Genomic DNA, 20,294 nt, shown 5'->3' on the forward strand with positions numbered 1-20,294 from the left:
AATTACAAAAATAATTACCAAATAAAATAATTAATTACCAATTAATAATTAATTAAAAATAAAATAATTGTCAATACCAATAAAAAAAGAAATCATTACTTAATTACAATTAAATTACTTCCCACCCAATTCCCCTATAAACCCACAACCCGCTACAGAACTTAAACGCAAAATTAAAAATACAATTAATTTACAATTACTAAAAATTAATAATTAATTTACTATAATTAAATTACTTCCCACCATATTCCCCTATAAACCCACAACTCACTCCAGTACTAAAACATAAAATTAACTTAAAATTAACATTATTAATATATAAAAAATAGTACACATATAATTTAAAACAAATAAAATAGTTAACAAAAAACATATAATACATACATATAAAATACATAATAAAATACATAAAAATAAACAAATATTGATAATAGTAACATCGAAATTAGTAACATCAATATATTTGATATCGATATTACTAACTTCGATATTACTTACATCGATATAAAAAAATTCGATATTACTTACCTTAGGGTCGATATTCTTTCCAACGATATTCTTGACCTCGATATTCTCCACCTCCGATATTTCCAACTCGATATTATTGTAGGTCGAAATTTCGGAATCGATATTTAGACTGTGCACCGTTGCTATGTATGTTATAGGAGTTGACTTATTTCCTGCTCCAATGCAAAATAATTTGTCTCAATTGCAGGAGCAAGTCTCTGAAAGTGAAAAAAGTCCAGATTCACGCAGAAATGTAAAGAAGAATTAGGGTGAGTGTGGGGAGACAGCATTGGGTGTGTTGTTGCCCCAGAATTTCTACTCCCCAAACTCACCAGGCTGTATCATGGTGCAGCCAATGTTAGTGGGTGAGGCATAATATATACCGCAACAGCCCATTGGGATGTGCCCTTCTTTTCTTAAATAGCCTGTAGCTGTTGCCAGTCCTGTGCTATCTGCCTGGCAACCAAAGTCGGAAAGGTATTAATACCACCCCTGCTGCTCACCCTACGTCTTGGGGCCCTATGTGCACCTTCAGATAGACTTAATCAGATGCCAAAGTCAGATAACTATTAGTATGTTCTTGCTACTCTGTGTATGTTTTCGGGAGGATGGGTAGAATGGGACCCTGTACCCACACAGATGTCATTAAAGTAGCTAAGTGGTTACTTATAGTTGTATTCCTTGGTTCGGAGCACCTTACCAGATTGCAATTGACCACCGAACATACTTATTGTCAGTACTAGAGAACGCAGTATGCAAACTTTTAGCAATAGACCAACATTTCCATTATATTCATCATCCAGAAACAGTGGGCAATGTGAAGAAGAGTAATGGTACCCTTAGGAACAAGATGCTCAGATACTTATCCAAAATGCCATGGTGTCATGCTGCTCCCAGAAAGCAATTCTCTCCCAAAAGGACCAAATTGAGCCCATATTACATAGTCCAACCCATGATGCTGCATATGAAACATCCAGTCTCAACTGCTCATTTGGATTTACAGTTGAATAATTATGCAGTTTTGCACCATTACAGAAAGCTTATACAATGCCTCTACAGTTTTTGTTTTCAGATTCAAGCAACCTTACCTGAGTGTCTGACAGAGGCATGCCACTCCTTCCAGCCCTTTGACTGGCTGTACGTACGTGTACACCAGAGGAAGACCACACTGCCACCTCCTTGATGTGGATCCTATCAGCTCCTGCTCATCACAAACAAAGCTGTCAAATGCCATAGTCTAGCAAGGTGGATCCACTCACCTCACTGTAACTGAGCTGCTCCTCCTATTGACAAGTGTTCCTCCTTCTGCTTCTGGACCTATGACTCACCCCAAATCCAGATCCCTGTCATAATTGTCTCTTATGTTACCTTGCCACCTGTCAGTGTGACAAATCTTTTCTGTCCACTTTCTGTGCTGCTTCACCAATATCGTTTGTTGCTGCTCTGCAGCCTCCCTTACATAGTTACTACACCCGTCCTCGGTAAGCGACCCTCTCCTGGATACTACATACCAGATTCCCTGGTCAGGCTGACCTGCAATCTTTGCGTCTGGTTGCTGGCGGGGTACTTTCCTGCTGTGGAATTTGACTTCCTTCCAAGACATAAACTGTATTGAATCTATTTTCAGAGGGAGCTGCTGCTCCTTTTATGGGAACATCTCTAATGCGCTGTTGTTAAAAAAGTACAGACACATCATTAATCTTTCTACTTGCTAGATTTACACAGACTTGGCAGTGGGTGTAGGGAGCAGTATCCCTTTCTGCCATGTACTGATCAATTATATTGACACTTACATTGACATTTTCTACCAATGCTACTTACTACCAGAGTGTATTGGTATATCCCCTACTTCATTTCAAGGCCTTCACATCTTTAACAAATGGAACACACCAGATGTGAGTCATCTTGCACCGCTTGATTCAGGATATATCTATGAACACCATAAAGCAAATTACTCTAGTGTTTTTTGGAAGCAGTAAATGTACTTATGAATTCTGTTTTCCTTGACTATTACTTGAGAAGCACCATCAGCAGAGAGGCTGTGAATACATCATTTGTTGATCCGAGCCTATCCATGTCTGCTCTTAGATTGGACTGGGACCTGTTGCCCAGTACATAGTATTTTCACAAGGATACACTTTAGTGATCACCCTTTAAAGAGGAGAAGGGGCTGAGGGTGGCTATACTAATTCTAGAATATTTTCTGCTTTAATTTCAACGTATGGTATAACAGTTGCTTTAGATGAGGTGAGGAGAAATGCAGAGATAATGTAAGAGATTGCCATTTCTAGTGCACTTGAGTTAGGATTTTTCGCAGCTCAAACGTGGTTGGGCAGCATGCTTGGGCATTAGCAAATAGAAATAGTCCAAAGAATTGTGGCTATTTTTTTAATTGTGTTTTGTCTGTATGCTTTGATAATAATAATACATATCATCCTATGCATTTGGGCAAATAAAGGCACTGACAACTTTGCTTGCTGCTTTTGAGGATGACGAGAATAGTAATAATTAAGCTGCAGAGTTATTGAGACTGTTTGCAATTGAATTAATATAACGAGGTTTTGCCTCCCACCTAAAAAAGGGGGGTTGTAGGAACATAGAACCTGATTTAAAACATTGGTGAAGACAGAACATTGTTGCAATGGTGATGCAAACACTCTACTCACCGAGAAGGTGTGCCTGCTGCATGCTCCATAACATTGCCCTGAGATGGAACGTCCCTTACATCGCAGAGGAAAGAGACCACGAAGAGCCCTCAGTTGAGGATCCTAATATGACAAATGAGGATGATAGTGGTGATGAGGAAGGAGCTGACTTGCGTCAAGATTTCATTAACAGCTTCTCATGAGTGTAAGTCTTTCTTAAAATGCCATACCGTTCACTATTACACCAACTATTGTTGTGATGATGAGAAACATATCTAAAGGTAGACTCATAGGAAGGGAAAACTCTGAAAAATCCAGGCCAAATGTATTTGTTGAACATGGTTTTGACAAATGGACACTTTTGTTGTGTTACATTGATTATCTCTGAATGTCGCCCAAAACTGTGTTCTCCACTAGTGGTCTATGTAATGTGTCTATTATGTATGGTTTGATTGTTTATCTTCCTATGTTGATCTGATTTAGGTACCTTCACCATGTCATTTTCATTTGCACATTTCCGAGTGTGACATTTGCGTATATATGGTGCTGTTTTGAAGTACAACGTGGACATGGGTTGTTCCTGGGAGTGGCAGATACAGACTTTGGGTGTACAAATCCTGTACCAAGACACCTTGCACACTGATTGGATGGTAGCCCTGAAAATTCAATTGCACTTGTTACTTGTGGTGTGTTGGTTCTAAGGCAATCTGTATGTGATCAGAGTCTCAGACCACATGTGTTACTGGACCCAAATCATGGTACTCCGTTCACATTGGCTGAATCCTCAATGTGTGTACAACATATGTAGTTGCTGAGGTGTCTCATCATTGTAGGCCATACCTTGTGTGGCATACCACTGAGAGTTTGTTATGAAATTCCACTACATACTGAGACAGGGTATTGGAATTATCCTGTATCCAAAACATGTTGTACTGCCATGTGTAATGATATTTGTGTTACTGATGTAAAATTTCCTACTTGAGCCAGCATATCTGTCTCCAGCTCATGACATTGATCAATGATAAATTGCCTATTCACTAGAAATTTGTCAGCTATATCCCCTGCTTCCATTTAGGTAAGTTTCTGGAACTGAAAATGTTGTCACTGGCACTGAATATTGGTGGCATGTATAATTTGTTATGTTTCTGAAATTATGTCGGCCTATTGTTGGTTCAATGGACTAAATATGGTATTTGAAGGCAAATTTTGTATTTATTTTTTGGTGAGACATGGTTGTGAACGTGAGCTAAACATTGGGTACATGCAAAATATCCAGGTTTACACAAAGTACTGTTTTTGTCCTTGTAAAGTTATGATGGGAGTACATATGTGCATTGCTAGATCTGAGCGATACTGCAGCAGTCAATGAGTTTCTGACTGGTGGATTTATTGTTGTAAACAAGGAGAGATAAAACATAGTGATAAACACACAGGACAATAAAAAAGTGAAGAAGTCAGTTATGGTGAATGAAACCATGGTTGTAGACCCCAAATGGTTTGTGGTCCAAAGTCCAATAATACAACTGCCATCCGAAAGGGAAATGTGTCCAGAAATAGTCCACAAAGTGACTGCTAGGCACACACTTGAGAGAATTAGGTTTGGTGTTTCTTGCTCGTGGTGGATGAGGTCTTGCCATCCTCGACTGCTGAAGAACTGAGTGAACACCCCCTCATGTTGGTAGGAAGGATCCACATTTACAGGGCCTGGGGTGTCTTCATGTGGGTCTTCCTCTGGCAGGGCATCCCTTCCGTAGCTGTGGAAGATGGTGGAGGCCCTGATTTTGTAGAACCACAAGAAGAGGTAGAAGGTACTGGAAAAGCCCTGACCAGATGGTTGTAAATGTCCTTCAGAACCCCAATTAGGCAGACCATGTTAGAATTATATGCCTCCATCTAATTATTAAGGCCCCTCTGCAATGGTTTTATCTCCCAGATTTTGGTGAGTACCTGGCCCATCACACCCTGGGATTCATGATATGCTCCCTAGACTTGGTCGATGGTAGCTTGGGTGTGAGCGGTCCCGGTGGCTCACTCCTCTGACCTACAGCTCCCCTCTCATGACCCCTACCCCCACAAGCCTGAGCACTTTGCCCTACCTCTCTGACCTCTGGCTCCTCTGTAGCTGATGTAGTGGTTCTCACATCAGTAGCTAGGTTTGGGTGGTACATGATAGTTGACGCAGTGCTAGGTTCACATGTTGTGGGGACTGATGTCGGCTGAGGTTTTACAGCTGGGGTGGAAGATGTTGTTGTGGGACCAGTGAGACTCACTGTTGCCATCTGCCCAGGCTGGCCAGATGGAACTGCACCGCCATCCTCATCCAGATCACCAGGAGTGTTCACCTCACTGAAGTCTTGGTCCTAGAGGTGGGTGGGGGTCTCTTCTGTTGCCAAGCTCTGGTCATGTGCTCTGCCAGATAGACCTGTTGAGAAAGGGAGAATATTGTTATTGATGGAAGTGTGGTCTCTGCAGCCATATCTTTTGAGACACTGTAAGTAGATACCTCAAAGAAATGAGATGGGTAGAGATTAATATGGAGATAGATTTCAGTGGTATTGAACATGGTAACCAAACAGTTTAAGATTTCAAACAAATGTACTACAAATTAGCAGCTCATAAGATGCCCTGAGATGTAGCAATTTGTATGAAGTATAGCTCACTTTAAGCATTCAAGCCAACACAGTGGAGAGGTGACGTGTATTTGACCTGAGTTTAAAACAGGCGATGTCACAACTTGGTTGTATATTTGGTAGTAGTAATCATTTGAGCTGTGCAGTGACGAAAGGTCACCTGCCAATTCTAATCAGCTGAGTTAACTTCATGCCTTACAAATATTGGATCTGCACACTTGGGAGGTCATTAGTATGACGGGCGGACTTAGTCCGCCCGCCATCCGATCGGAATTCGGAACCGCCCGCCATAAGGGCGGGGTTCCCGCGGGGGGTATTAGGATGCGCCTGCCACAGTGGCGGTTGCATCCTGCATTTATAACATTGTGGTGGGCGGTGCTATTAGCACCGCCCGCCACAATGCTAAAAATGCATGTATGCATTTGCATACACAAAGCGGCAGGCACCGCGCGGTGCCTACCGCATTGTGTATGCAAATGCTGGGGGGTACCACAGGTACCCCCCATGTGCACCTCCCACCTTGCCTTCACTTTGGGGACCCGCAGGGGGCCCCCGAAGTGAAGACCGCATGCCTTTCCGTGGCGGCGATGCCATTGTAATATGGCTGGCGGTGTCTGATAGACACCGCCACCATATTAAACCTTTTAAATCTTTCCGTCCACCGCGGTCCCCCCGCCATACTAATATGGTGAGGGGCATTTAGCTGAGGATGGCGGGCGGATTGCCCCCGCCATCCTAATGACCCCCTAGGTATGGTGTTATTCATGCCATCAATTGTTTCAGCTGAGGAGACCAGGTAAACATACAGTAGAGTAGCCAGACTTGTCTCTGAGGAGAGGATTGTATGTGGATTGCTCAATCCATCGGAATTGCATCTCTGTTGTATTAGGTGGGACAAGTGACAAGGGCCAATTCACATTTTCATCTTATTTTGAGTAACAGAAACAGGTAATCATGGTAGTTGAAGTCATTTCAAAGTCAATTTGCCAACACTAGGAAAATGGTTAGTGTAACATACCTGTTGACAATATGCAGTTGGAAAGGGCCATACATTTACAGTGTGATACATACCATGGGTCCTGAGATATTATGTTTTTACAACACTTACAGACACAATACCTTCATCTTCCATGTCATGGAGATTGATACATGTAATCTTGTGTGCAACACTAAACATTCTCACAGGCAGTCCAACATCTCTGACACTGATACTGTGAGGATTGTATGTTAGGAATATATATGCAGTTCACATTTGCAAAAGCTGAGTTGATAACAAACATGACATTGAGGTTTAGTGAGAGTTTGTAAAGTGTAACTTACCAGGCTTCACTCCATCAGCTGTTCCTGTCAAGCCTTCAGTATGGAGGATCTGCAAAATGTACCCCTCCCACTGCAACATGTATTGGGGGCTGGGAGGACCGCCGTCAGTCCTCTGTGCCTCCAGGTGTTGTTTTGAGGCCAGGGAATGCACGCTTGCCCTTCTGATGTCCCACCTCTTCCTAATTTCCTAGTGTGTACGAGGGGTGGTAGCTACAGCATTCAATCTGTCCAATATTCTGGCTCACATTACCATTTTCTTACTGATAGTTATATTTTGGACTTGAGCGTCTATAAAATGTAGCTCTACTCTTATGATTTAATCCACCATTATCGACAAGTCTCTCTATGAAAGTCATGGATATTTGAGCCCAGCCATATCCCCAAATCTAAGAAAGTGACAATACAACAAAATATAAGACCCAGAAAAAAAGTAAATGAGCTGAAAAAATTGTGTGGAGAATGGTGAAGTGATGGGAAAAAAGCCTGCCTTCGCTCAATAAAAGTTGCCTCTGAAGAGCTCTGGTGTAGTGGAGTGACAAAGCATCATGGTCTGACATGGGGTGTGTACTGTAGTGTGTTATGCAGCTGTATCCACATAGTCAATGGACAACAGGTGTGTTGTATTTGTCGCCATCCAATGGCCACTGGTATGGTGCTTTACTGAGCACGTAGCGTGACGGACTCCCTCCATCTGAGAACCGCTGCAAGGATATCGCTAGTTCAACTGTGATTTTGAATCTGCTCAGCAGGAACTTGTCGCCAAGTCGGCGATGGAGTACTATTCACCAGCATTGTAGTCAACTGCGTCAAAGGTGGGACACATTCCGTTGACTTGGTCGGTTGTTCGGGCTGCATGCATCAAAACAGGGCAGTCGATAGACCGTCAACTCGATGGAGTACTTGGGACCACAGCAGCTGCTGCAGAATGGTGGTAAGTTCACCAAACCTGTAATCAGGCCCTATATTTAAATACATGTAAAATAATAATAGTAATAATAGGAACACCCAACATTATCATAAGCACATATATATTAATGTAAAAACAATGTTTACTACAACTGTATTAACCCCTTGTGTGTGTGTGACGGCCAGGAGCTGTCACGCGTCACGGTGGGCATGTGCGTAGGACGGCCTCTGGCCGTCCGAACCCCGCCCACTCTCTATTTCCTCAGCACCGCCTCAGCACCGTGGTGGAATTTGTGCCGCGGTCAAGGAGTTAAAGTAAACTATATTATATACAACAATATTTTCTAAAACAATTTAGATACATACACAACAAAACGTTTGGTTCACGATATTTTTTTAGTAACTATATTTTTTACATTATTTTTAGGTTACACTATATTTTGGGATCAATATTTGTGTCATTCACTGTCCATACAGGGCCGTATGTACGATGAAGTGGTGGGGCGTGTCGTTAGCCTCCTGGGCTTAACGACAAGCTCCACTACTTCGGAAACACCCAGCAGCACCATATTTACAAGAATGTGATGCAGCCTTGTGTTTCCTTCTGCGATGGTGCTACGTCTCACAACTTAGCGCCAACGCAGGCACCCTTGCACCAGAATTCAACAGTGTCTTTGTGCAGGAGTAGATTGGTTATGTGTAGGAAGGTGTCCCTTTCTGCACATAAACAATCCTAAAATGCTATTTTGTAACTTTCATATGTGCTGCTTCATGCAGCACACATGAAAGTGACAAAATGGCATTTTTACAAAGGTTTGTTTATGTACAAGAAGGGAAACCTTCCTGTATATAAACAAACCATGGCATTTTTTATTTTTTGCCGTGTGTGCTGCACAAGGCAGCACACATGGAAAAAGCAAAAACGAGGAGGAATAATGCATTTCTCCTCGTTTCGCCACCTTAAGACCAGGGTTCTTCTGGTCTTATTTTGGCGCTGCCTCCAATGTACGCCACTCTTGTACATACGGGGCAGCATCAAATACAATGGGTGTTGCGGTGGAACACCCACCACAACCCCCACTGCACGCCTCTTTCACACTAAACATAGCATAAAAGGGTGCCTTATTTACAAGGCAGCGTTAAGCCAAATTAAGTGGCTTAACACTGTCTTGTACATAAGGCAATGCCCCTATCACCACGGGAACAACACAAAAAGTGTTGTTCCCAATGCGGTAGGGGCTTTTTACATATGACCCACAGTTTCCAAAGTCAGCTGATAAATGTTGCTAGTGCAAAGCTTGCAACCATGACACATATCTAGTTTCATAGATCAAAGCAAGGCATTTCTGCTCAAAGCAAGTGTCCCATGACTGAATTCTGCAACCAGTATGAGCAAAATAAAACCAGAAATTTGGTATGGGTGAATACAAATTGCTCATGACTGCTCACTTTTGCTGGTTTCTATAATTGTATTGCTGACTCACTTCTTGTCTGTATCTAACCATTGCACATGTATGCATGCATGAATGATGTCAAACACTGTTAATTATGAGTGCAAACACTGCTGAAGACTGCACATACCACAACAGAATTGGAAAGATTTTTACTAAAATGACAGCATTATGTTTCCACCTACTGGAATATAAATGTGGTATTTGTATAGAATGAACGAGCCAAAATGCAGCAGAGAGTGGTGCGTGTTCGATGATAAAGAAGTTACAATCACCAAGTGATTGGAGGGGTTCCTGATATCTTGTTACCGCATTGTGATGTATTGTTTTTTAAAGTAGTGTATCTTCATCTCTTTCCTAAATTGAAGTAGGGGGAGCTGGCACTGATAGACACATGTTTGCCATATTTTGCATGCATCACTTCAATTCGAACATTTAATACGTTGGCAAATTAAATGCTATATAAATTTAGTGAAAAATTGAAAATTTGAGAAAATACTATTTGCTGAGAAAGAATTTTTTGACATATGTCAATGGATATTTTATTTATTGTTCATATTTATTTGCAAGATTTGTGGATGGTACACTGCAAATGTAATCACACGTGGGTTACAGAAAACACTTTATAAAAAATCAATATAGTTGTACCACACAACCAGACCAAACCAGCCACAACAGTAAAAAATACGATTTGCAGATAGAACACCATCAGTTTTGAGGAGAAATGTTTTTGTAGCTTTCCTGAAAATGTTGACCTCTCTGAAGGAAGAGAATTTATGATCCTAGGGCTTAATGGAGGAATAATGTATGACCTGATGTACTATTCCCATTCGCAAACCATGGATTTGTAATTTGCACACTATCTGGTTTGCAAATAGGAATACCATTTGTCATGTTAGCTCTGTACTAATAGACCATATACAAAATGTACAATTGCAGGGGTTCACAACCATAACCTGCCAAATGAATATTAATTAGGCAGGTCACAGTCTGTGATACTCTTTGTCAGGCTGCAAATGCATTGTTTTCCAAAATATGAAACATCCTAAAAACAGCCCATGTCCAGTAAAGGTCTGCTGCTGCTTTTTTCTCAAAAATAAATATACATTTAGTAAAAACATCAGGGGGAGCAGGCACTACCTGTGCCCCGACTATTTGCAATTTAGATGGTGACCCTAAGTAACACCTTCCCCTTTGAAAATAAGTTAAAACCCCAACACGGGGTCTGTAACTCATCAAAGGATTGCGACAGCATTCATTGTCATAAACCATTAATACAGCTCTCTCCTAATCAACCAATCAACTTGGATTTGTCAAGCGCAGTTAATCACTAACCCTGGGCAGTGAACTCTGCTCCGCCTGCGAAGTTTGTGGAGTTTTCTGCACTCTGCGTTACGTAGAGAATGCGGAGTTCCGAAAAACTCCACTTCGAGTTGCGGAGCTGAGATTTTTTCCTCGCTCGCGTTCGTCAACGTCAAGTTGGCAACCGGGAACGAGGAAAATCAACCTCCCGGCGAGATTTTTCCTCATTTGCGATCATCAACATCAAGTTGGTGAGCGAGAGGATGGAAAATCAACATCTCGGCGAGATTTATCAACACAGGGGGGTCAGGATTCGCATGGCGAGTGGTTGCGTATGCTCGCGACAGCTCGTGCTGAGAAACTGCCTGTTCGCATTGAGAAAGCTGCCGCTCGAGTAAAAATCTACTCGAGCAGCAGGAAAGGGAAGCAGGGACCGCTTGCACTGTGCATGATGCCGTTCGCAATGATTGCACAGTGCGGACAAGCATCCGGCACTGTGCAGTCACTGCGAAATGCATTTTTCTATCGTACTCCGCCACTTGCAGAGCCTCACGTAGTGTGGCAGAGGGTTTCACTTCGCGGAGTTCCGCTTAGTGCAACTCCGCGAACTATGCCCAGGAATAGTAATCATCTGTGAGGGTATCCAGGTGCTGGATACCCAGAAATACCGTTTCAGACCTCCTCCTATTTGCAACTAAGAAAAAAACGCAAAAGCCATTTTAAAAGTCGGAAAGAATTTTGTGAAGCATAGTACTACCATCATGGCTAAAGTAATATACTCCTCCCCTTCCCTTCTTTCCAAATCTGCAACTAAAAGACTCCCCATCAGATCTTTTAGCACTATGTACATATACATGTTGCAAAACAACATGCATGCACTCATCACTAAATAGACACTTTTGTATGTCTGACAACATCTCTTGTGATAACTCAGGGAATTTTGGAAAAATTGATTATATATCAAGGCTACTATTTTCAGACGATGTGTCAGCATCTCACCAACCTCATTGAAATGTTGAATGGTCCACAGCTATCAACAGAGTCGGCTTCGAAAGGTCTATCCCGCACCTTGCCTTGGAGCAGCTGGTAGGACACCATCCTCATAAGAGGTGGCAGAATACACTCCCCAAATGAGAGGTGGGTGGTAGACTATGGAGGAAAGCTGCATAGCACTCCCACAAGAAGCTGTATGAAGTGCTCCTTCTGTACTATCTCAAGGCAGGCCACACAAGGATATCATCAGTCCTGCTGCTCCTCCATTGCAGAAATCTGGGGGTAATGGGCCTGGGGTACTGCTCCACATTCTTTAAGACTGTAACCTCCACCCTGTGGACCTTGAAATTGGCTTTGTCTCTGCCTTGCAGTGAACATGATCCACCTTGCTGAAATGATTGCACAAGAGAGATCACTGTCATAGATTCGCCAAATGTGGTCTATACTGCAGGTCCCTAAACCAGCATCGTGAATCTTGCTCTTTCACAGCTTGATGAAGCACTTGCTGACCGTCCACAAGTTATTTTGACCATCTTAAAACATTTCTCCTGAAATGCATCAGAGTGTGTTCCCATTGTATATTCACCAAAGCTAAACAGCATTGCTGGGAATTTGAAAGGAAGGATTGGCACTCATTACTTATAAACTTCCCATTGATTGAAGTTGAAACTAAAAACATGGCTTTTGATTGCATTACAAGCCTTTCCTTAAGCTATTTTGCATATCAGACTACAAGAAAATTGTGACAGCTTTCTGGCTGTATCAAAATATTTTGACAGTTAACAACTTTAGAATATTTAATCGGGATAAACTACACTCAAAAAGTGTCACCCACTGTGTGAGAAATAAAACCTATTTTCCAAGTAACATTGCAAGAGAGAGCTATGTGACGGTTTCAGTACAATCTTTAAAGTTTGAGGCTTACTAACCTCAACAACATACTTTTAGCTACGGCAAATAAAACATTTATTTCAATTTTGTTTGTTATATTTTTAAGTGCTAGAAGTAGCTAACAAACAACTATGTGTTTGTATCACATAATGACTGAAAATTCAGAATTCCAATTATCCATCCACTAACAGCAACAACATAGTAAATGTATAGTATTTCAGGAAGACTTTTGTGCACTGAAAATCAATAGGTTTACTGTTTGATATAATATTAAAGTCCTTCCGAAAGCATTCAGATTTTCCTTATCAATTAAAATTCAAACTTAGGGGCCCATTAGGATGTCTGGCAGATCGCCACCGCCGTGCGGGCAGTGGTGATCCGCCAGACATGCATACCCGCCCGCCACCCATATCCCCCCGCCATATCACTATGGCAGGAGGGACCGCGGCGGACGGAAATACCGTCCGCCACTTTTCCGCCCCGGTCGCCTTCCGGCCGGGGCGGAAAAGGTTTAATATGGTGGCGTTGTGTATTAGACACCACCAGCCATTTTACCATGGGCAAAAACAGACATCGCCGCCACTGAAAGGCATGCGGTCTTCACTTTGGGGGCCCCCTGCGGGCCCCCGGAGTGAAGGAGAGGTGGGGGTGCACAGGGGGGGGTACCTGTGATACCCCCCTGCATTTGCATAAACAAAGCGGCAGGCACCGCGCGGTGCCTGTCACTTTGTTTATGAAAATGCATACGTGCATTTTTAGCATTGTGGCAGGCGGTGCTAAGAGCACCGCCGCCACAATGCTAAAAATGTGGGATGCGCCCCTAATACCCCCCACGGGACCCCCGCCCTCATGGCGGGCGGTCCTGATCACCGATAGGATGGCGGGCGGACTAAGTTTGCCCGCCATCCCAATGACCCCCATACTATTTAGACAAGAAATTGACTACCTCCTTGTTTTCAATGCGTACAAGAACGTCATTAGTTGCTTTTTATACAAAAATATATATTGCCTTAAATACACTTTAGTTAAAGTGATTGGGATTTTAGGATTGCGATTCAAAATCTGAAACCTGGGAAATTCACTGGTTATTTAGTTATGTAACTATAAATCTCAAATCCGTAACCATTTTTCATGACCTGGCACAACAATGGCGATAACATCTCAAAAGGCATGAGCAGTGATATCAAACATGATGTGGTATCTTCATATCTATGCTATGCATTCTCTCCTATACTATATGTCCCCAGCCAGCGTGTCTATGAGATAATAGAATTCTGCTGTGTGCAGGGTTTGAATGTGTGGTCAGTTGGAATGCGTGGGCTGAGCAGCAAGGATGCTGCGCTTTGTGGGGCCTTCCTGCTTCCTAATACCATCTTTTACCTGTAACCGGAGTCTACTAACTTCGAAATAAACCTTATACTGTTTCACCTATACTACTGGCTACCCTGCATCTTCATTTACCGCACACAACATCACCAATTACATCATAAATGTAATCATTAATGCAGCATTACTTTGCAATTTTCATCCAATTATTTATGACAGGAGAAGGAAATGGTTGAACTGAATATACTAAACTTATGAAAAGGTATATATATAATGGCACTGTTCAGAGCGAAAATAATTGATTTTTTGGGCATGTGGCATCTACCCAATGGATATGATGATGCTTTTGAGTCACACGGTGGCACTTCTGGGTTACTGATCATGCTTACCAGCCGACGACGTCAGTCATGGGGAGAAACACATGTATGAGGCAGATGGTGGCATCTCAAGGCAATATGGTGCAATCACCTGAGCTTGAGATGCCACTTTTTGTGAATATGATGGGCCTTTTTGCAATATAAAAGGCACTTTTGAGACATGCAATAACACTAATTGGACACTCCAATACAGTTCTAAGGCCTATGATAACATTTATTTTTTGAGCAGATTATAAAACCTGTGATCCCTCACTCATTTGCTTGCTCAAACACACAGTTTTAGGACTCTTTCATTGGACAACTCACTCTTAATGCTTATATGCTCACTGAGCCGCTAATTTCCACTCCCACTAAACTAGTCACCCATTCCCTCGTCTAGTTGTTTTCTCTACCACTTAGTGACCTGTTTAGTCAATGTCATATTCTATCACTTGCACACTCGCTGATTTGCTACATCTTCTTTTAATACACTGTAAAAAAATTGTGAGTGCTACACATCCACATAAGCCCAATGATGATATATGGAACTGATACTGCAGAGAAACTAGAAATAGTTGAATGCAGTGTTATATTATTTCATGACTGAATGCATTGATTGTAATACTGGTGATGTCATTTTTGATTTGATTATTGTTACAATTCAGGATATAACTACCAAATCCTTTAGATGCCATTTGAGAGGTCATATGAAGTGCATTGCAAGGGTGGAGCCTAAGGTCATACAGATTTCTTTACTATTGAATTTCAAGGGATTAGGATTTTGGGTCTTATTTAGAGATTGGTAGAATGGGAGCAATGACATAAATTGGCAATGCTTCCACACTGGCTACCTTACTGTTCCCCCACTTTATCGAGAGTCAGGCAACAAGTTTGCACTCTTGGAGTGTCCATTGACTCCGTCTGTGTACATTTCCGACCTGGTGGCCTTTAATCGAAGGGGTCACCAGCTCAAATGACAGTTGTTAGTATCATTAATGGTCTTGGTAATCAAATTGCTAAAAAAACGCATCTGGTTCAATATTCATCCAGTTTATTTAAACCCTTTATTTGTAGAGTAAGTGACCAGTATCTTATTAATTACAGGTGTCACTGCTAGAAGAGTGAACTCAAAACTTAAAAGAATAGGGTTATGCTCGCTAAAGGGAAGAGAACGCACCTCATACTGAAAAAGATGTAGTGCGAGGTCAGCTGTCAAAAGCACAAAATCTATAGTGCTCCCCTTACCTCTGCCTTTAAACGTTGGTTGGCATGTGTTGCCCTTAGAGCAATAATCTGAGGTAAAAGTCAGATTATGAGTTAGAATGATCTGCTTTAGGGATTCACCATAAAATGAGTGTATAAAGCCATTTATTTCACCCCCCTTAACGTTGAAGAACCCACATGTACAACTACCACAATGTGTACCTTTGGTGATATTAAACCCCCCACATAAGATTGAGGTGTCACTATTCCCCTGTCTATCCATAAAGTCTAAAAGTATCCTCCCTAGCTCTTGTATGATCTCTACTGGTTTTATAGAGAAGAAATGAAAATAAAAATTTACTAAAACCACATTTAACAGGGTTTTCACTTGTAATTTTACAATTTGATATTGTGCTATTACTTTCACCATCAAATTTTTGATGGGACGTGAGATAAATATACCCCAACCCCCTTTTCCTGCCAGAGAGTAATGGAGTTTCATGGGAGCAGTAGGATTTATACCCATTTAAGGTTATAGGACAAGCAGTCTATGTTTCCTGGCAATAGACAATGTCATAGTTTTGGAGGTATGCCACTCAACCTTCATTTTTTAGTTTGTCCTGAACCCCAGCAATATTCCACGAGAGGATCTGAATACCTCAACCACAATAAGCATTATTAGTTTCTCTGTTTGGGATGTACACGGGTTGACCTGAAAAGGAGGCAATCTCCCATTGGTCAGTTACCTCAATTTGACCAGTCAGGTTCAAGCATCAATCATTTTTTGTGAGCCCTCATAATGGTTCAACTCGATTGGGATGGTCAAAGGATACTGAAGAGGGCAGTTTTTGCAGGATTCTTTGCATTTGATTATACTGCAAGTTGGAAGTATAACCTGGTGGGCGTGGATTAAAAAACCTAATGAACTGGACCTTATTTTACAAAGATTTGGGCTGATATAATTCAAGCGAGGCAGTAAAAAATGAATACACTTTGGGTCTTTAAAGTTAATAACTACACAGTCCCCCTCAATAGATTTTGCTGTAGGGCCGATCCATTTCACTTTATGAGCCATTATTATTTCGTCAATAATAGCTGGGCAACAGTCTGCATTCCTGATGCACCAGTGGGCAGCTTTATTATAAGACTTTGACAAGACTCTTGTGTGCCTTCTGCTAGGTTGGGATCTCCCACTAAAACCATTGTATATTGAGTACACTCCGGAAGAAGAGGCAGTCTATCGGGGGCACCTTAGAATAGAGATTTAGGGGCAGTCTGATGAAAATTAGATACGTTCTTAATCCTTGAAGTGTGAATGTCTGAAGGATCCTGTACTGGGCCTGTTGAATCTAAGACCTCATCATCCTGTATACTTTATTTAATGGCATACCTATTAGTGCCAGGGTCAGGTCCCTGCACATAGTCTTAAGGGGGGTGTCCGGCAGCGTTAGATGGCAACCCTGGAGCACGAGCTTCAGTTGCTGATGGATGAACAGAGTCCTGGGTTACCAAGTCCACTTGAGGGCAATTTATTTGATGCCATTCTTTAACAGTTTTAACTAGGGACAAAAGCTGGCCTTCTATTCCCCCAAACAAGTCATTATAGACTTTAAAGCATCTGACACAAGTTTTATAATCCTAGAGTAAAACTGCTAAAAGGGGGGCAGAGTCCTGCCTTCTCCCGGGTTATTAACTAAAGTATTTTCATACAGGTCAGAGATTTGCATACATTTTCAGGTGATCATTCGTTTGTTTTAGATGTTGTTCCAGCCTCTACTCTTTTCCTCTTTCCACCCTTGGATTTTGATCTTTCATCTACACCCTCGCTCTATTCTATTTTTTGGGGACGGCTAGCAGAATGATCAAGGACACCAATAGGGAAAAGTGGGACTATTGGTTTTAGAGCCTGCCGGTCCTCAACCTCTCCAGGTGTCTTCTTGAGCCATTCCCATATGGGAAGATGATGGTCAGGAAAGAGACAATCTACGTTCAGCAAGTTCATTTTCTTTACTTATAAGCCCACAAGCCACTCTAAAAATCCATCAAGGGTGGTGCCTGTTGCAGAGGGCACAGGATTTGTTTTACATTTCTCCATATCAACAAATTTCAGGCCTAGCGCAGGGTTTGACCCAATATAGTGAGAAGAAAGCAGTAAGTGTTTTAAATATCTAATAAGGAGCCACCATGGAAGTTGCACAAAACCTTAAAGAGTTCTTAAGATGCCCACCATTTGATAGAACCGGAAGGGTGACCCAGCCCAGTCACGTTTGGTCGTGAACGCTGCAGGAGTGTCCTGCCGCCTTTATGGCGTCGGTAGGCTGGCAACACCTCCTTCAGCAGAGAGAATGCTGGGGGACTAAGTCCCATTCCAACAAAGCCGCAACCCGCACCATCTAGCAAGCTGGAAATCAAGGAAGTGCTGAGGGTCTCCTCTGCCCAGTAAGTCATTTCTGCTACTCAAAGCTACCAAACTGAAAAATCTTTTTAATCTACAACAGAAATATTATGCAGTATATGCAAGGCACACAAATAGAAATCAGCAGATTTTCTTACATATTGTAACACCTCTGTCATATGTAACCACTAGTCATCCATACACCTATAGGAACGAGATTGGAATTCAGAAATGCACTGGGCCCTGTTTTCTTCATGCAGTACCTACTGTCTATGCGCTCTGATTATCCCGTGTGGTCAAAGAGCAAAGTTCATGGTTTGCAGCAGCTACTCTCTCTGCAGTACCAACAGGCATGGCATTCAAATGCAGATCACAGGGCACATACTCTGAATAGCAACATTTGAACAGTACGTGAGAAACTTTAGGGACCAGACCTATTTTTGGTGGCATGATTAACATTGTACTGAAATCAATAGGTGGCTGGATAAAGGATAACAAAGATAAGCTACAGGAGTGCTGTAGTATCTTATTGTACTAGAGTACACATTACATACATATTTTGCGGATTGCCACTAACACTTAGTTGAGATCACACCTAAAGATATTAAAGCCTAAGCACAAACAAAATTACTTAGTAAGGCCATGAGGGGACTTGGTCATAGTGCTAACAAAGGGGTTGTTCATACTCCTTTCTGTCCAGCCAGATTCAGGGCAATAAATCAAAGTCAACAGAAGGTTCCCAAACATTTGTTACGGAATGAGGTGAAGGGCCCACAGCACCTTAGACAAGCAGTGGAAGATACAACTTAGATGGAAGTAGGCTTTTGATTTAATGGCTAATGTGATGAGCTGAGAATTTTAAAAATTCAATTTCAGGAAAATAATCCAAATTGTCCAGGAAGCCCTCTTGTAGTGCAGTCATCCAGCGGACTAATTGGGAGAACATAGAGGCACAGTGCACTTTAATTTCCTTACGTGTGTTAGAGGTAGACTTTGATGCTCTGCCTGGAATTCCGATGAACACTGTCAGGCACCTCCTGAAGGCCTCCACACTGGTATTCTGATGACTTGGTGTAAAGAAAATCAGCACTTTATCTTTATCACATTAAGCGCATAGCTACTCCCACAGGAATGTCTCAGCACTGACAGGTCGAAACTACTGAGAAAAGTCACAAAATTCAAGGAGACAACCTAGCTAAAGAGCCAGGTTTTCCGTAACAAGTTCTGACCTAGATAGCATCAGCTGAAGCAGAAGAGAGTTTCATAGCTTTGATGCAAGGAAGTTGAAAGAGTTTTCGCTAAAGAGAATTTTCTTCACTCTGGGAACCTGTGGTGATAGAGTCTGGGAAAACCTAAGACATCTACGAGGGGAATAGGGTGTAATAAAAGAATGTAGATAAGCCACATCTGTCTTTCTGAAAATCCTGTGGCAAAAACAAAGGGTTTTGAATGCAAGGGGTTTCTTCACTGGGAGTCAGTGCAATTTATGAAGCTCTGCGCCCATGGATTCACGTTTCAGAAGTTTTAACAGTAACTGAGCTGCCAAATTTTGAACACATTGGAGTCTCATGAGTCTAGTCTGAGATACTCTCAGATATAGGATGGTACAGTAATCCAGCAGAGCAATCACTAAAGCTTGGATCACTGTCTTCTGGGCAGATACAGGTAGGAGGTTAATATTGTGAATATGAGATTTCAGAATTCTAAACCACTTGCCTGCTAAGTCTGTGATTTGTCTGTCGAAAGTGAATTTCTCGTCAAACCAAGAACTAAGGTTTTTAACTTTAGGTTTTGGCTGTGGAAAAGAATCTAGGGCCCGATGTAGGTAATCCAGATTTACCGACTCTTAAATACCGAATCATACCGATTCGGTATTTAAGAGTCGGTAAATCTAAAGCAGGCAGATGTAGGTAAAAAATTACCGAATCTGTACGAGTCGGTATTTACCGAATCGGTAAATACCGAATCGCTATTTCCCATTGATTCCTATGGACCTTGCAGCCCATAGGAATCAATGGGAAATACCGAATCGGTATTTACCGATTCGGTAAATACCGAATCCTGCAAGGGTGCAGGGGGTGTCACTTTGACACCCTCTAGCACCCCAAGTACAGGCATGTGTGCCATGTGGCACACAGACATGCCCTAAGGGCATGTCTGTGTGCCACATGGCACAGGTGTACATGCACAGATGTGCATGTACACCTGTATTCGGTATTTTATCACCCAATAGGATTGGGTGGTAAAATACCGAATTCTGAAGGCCTGTAGCACTGTAAACAGTGCTACCTACATCTGGAATTTACCGAATCGGTAAAATTACAGATTCGGTATTTTACAGAATCAGTAAATTTACCGATTCGGTAAAT

The sequence above is a fragment of the Lissotriton helveticus genome, chromosome 6 (assembly GCF_964261635.1).
Source record: "Lissotriton helveticus chromosome 6, aLisHel1.1, whole genome shotgun sequence".
Classification (NCBI taxonomy): domain Eukaryota; kingdom Metazoa; phylum Chordata; class Amphibia; order Caudata; family Salamandridae; genus Lissotriton; species Lissotriton helveticus.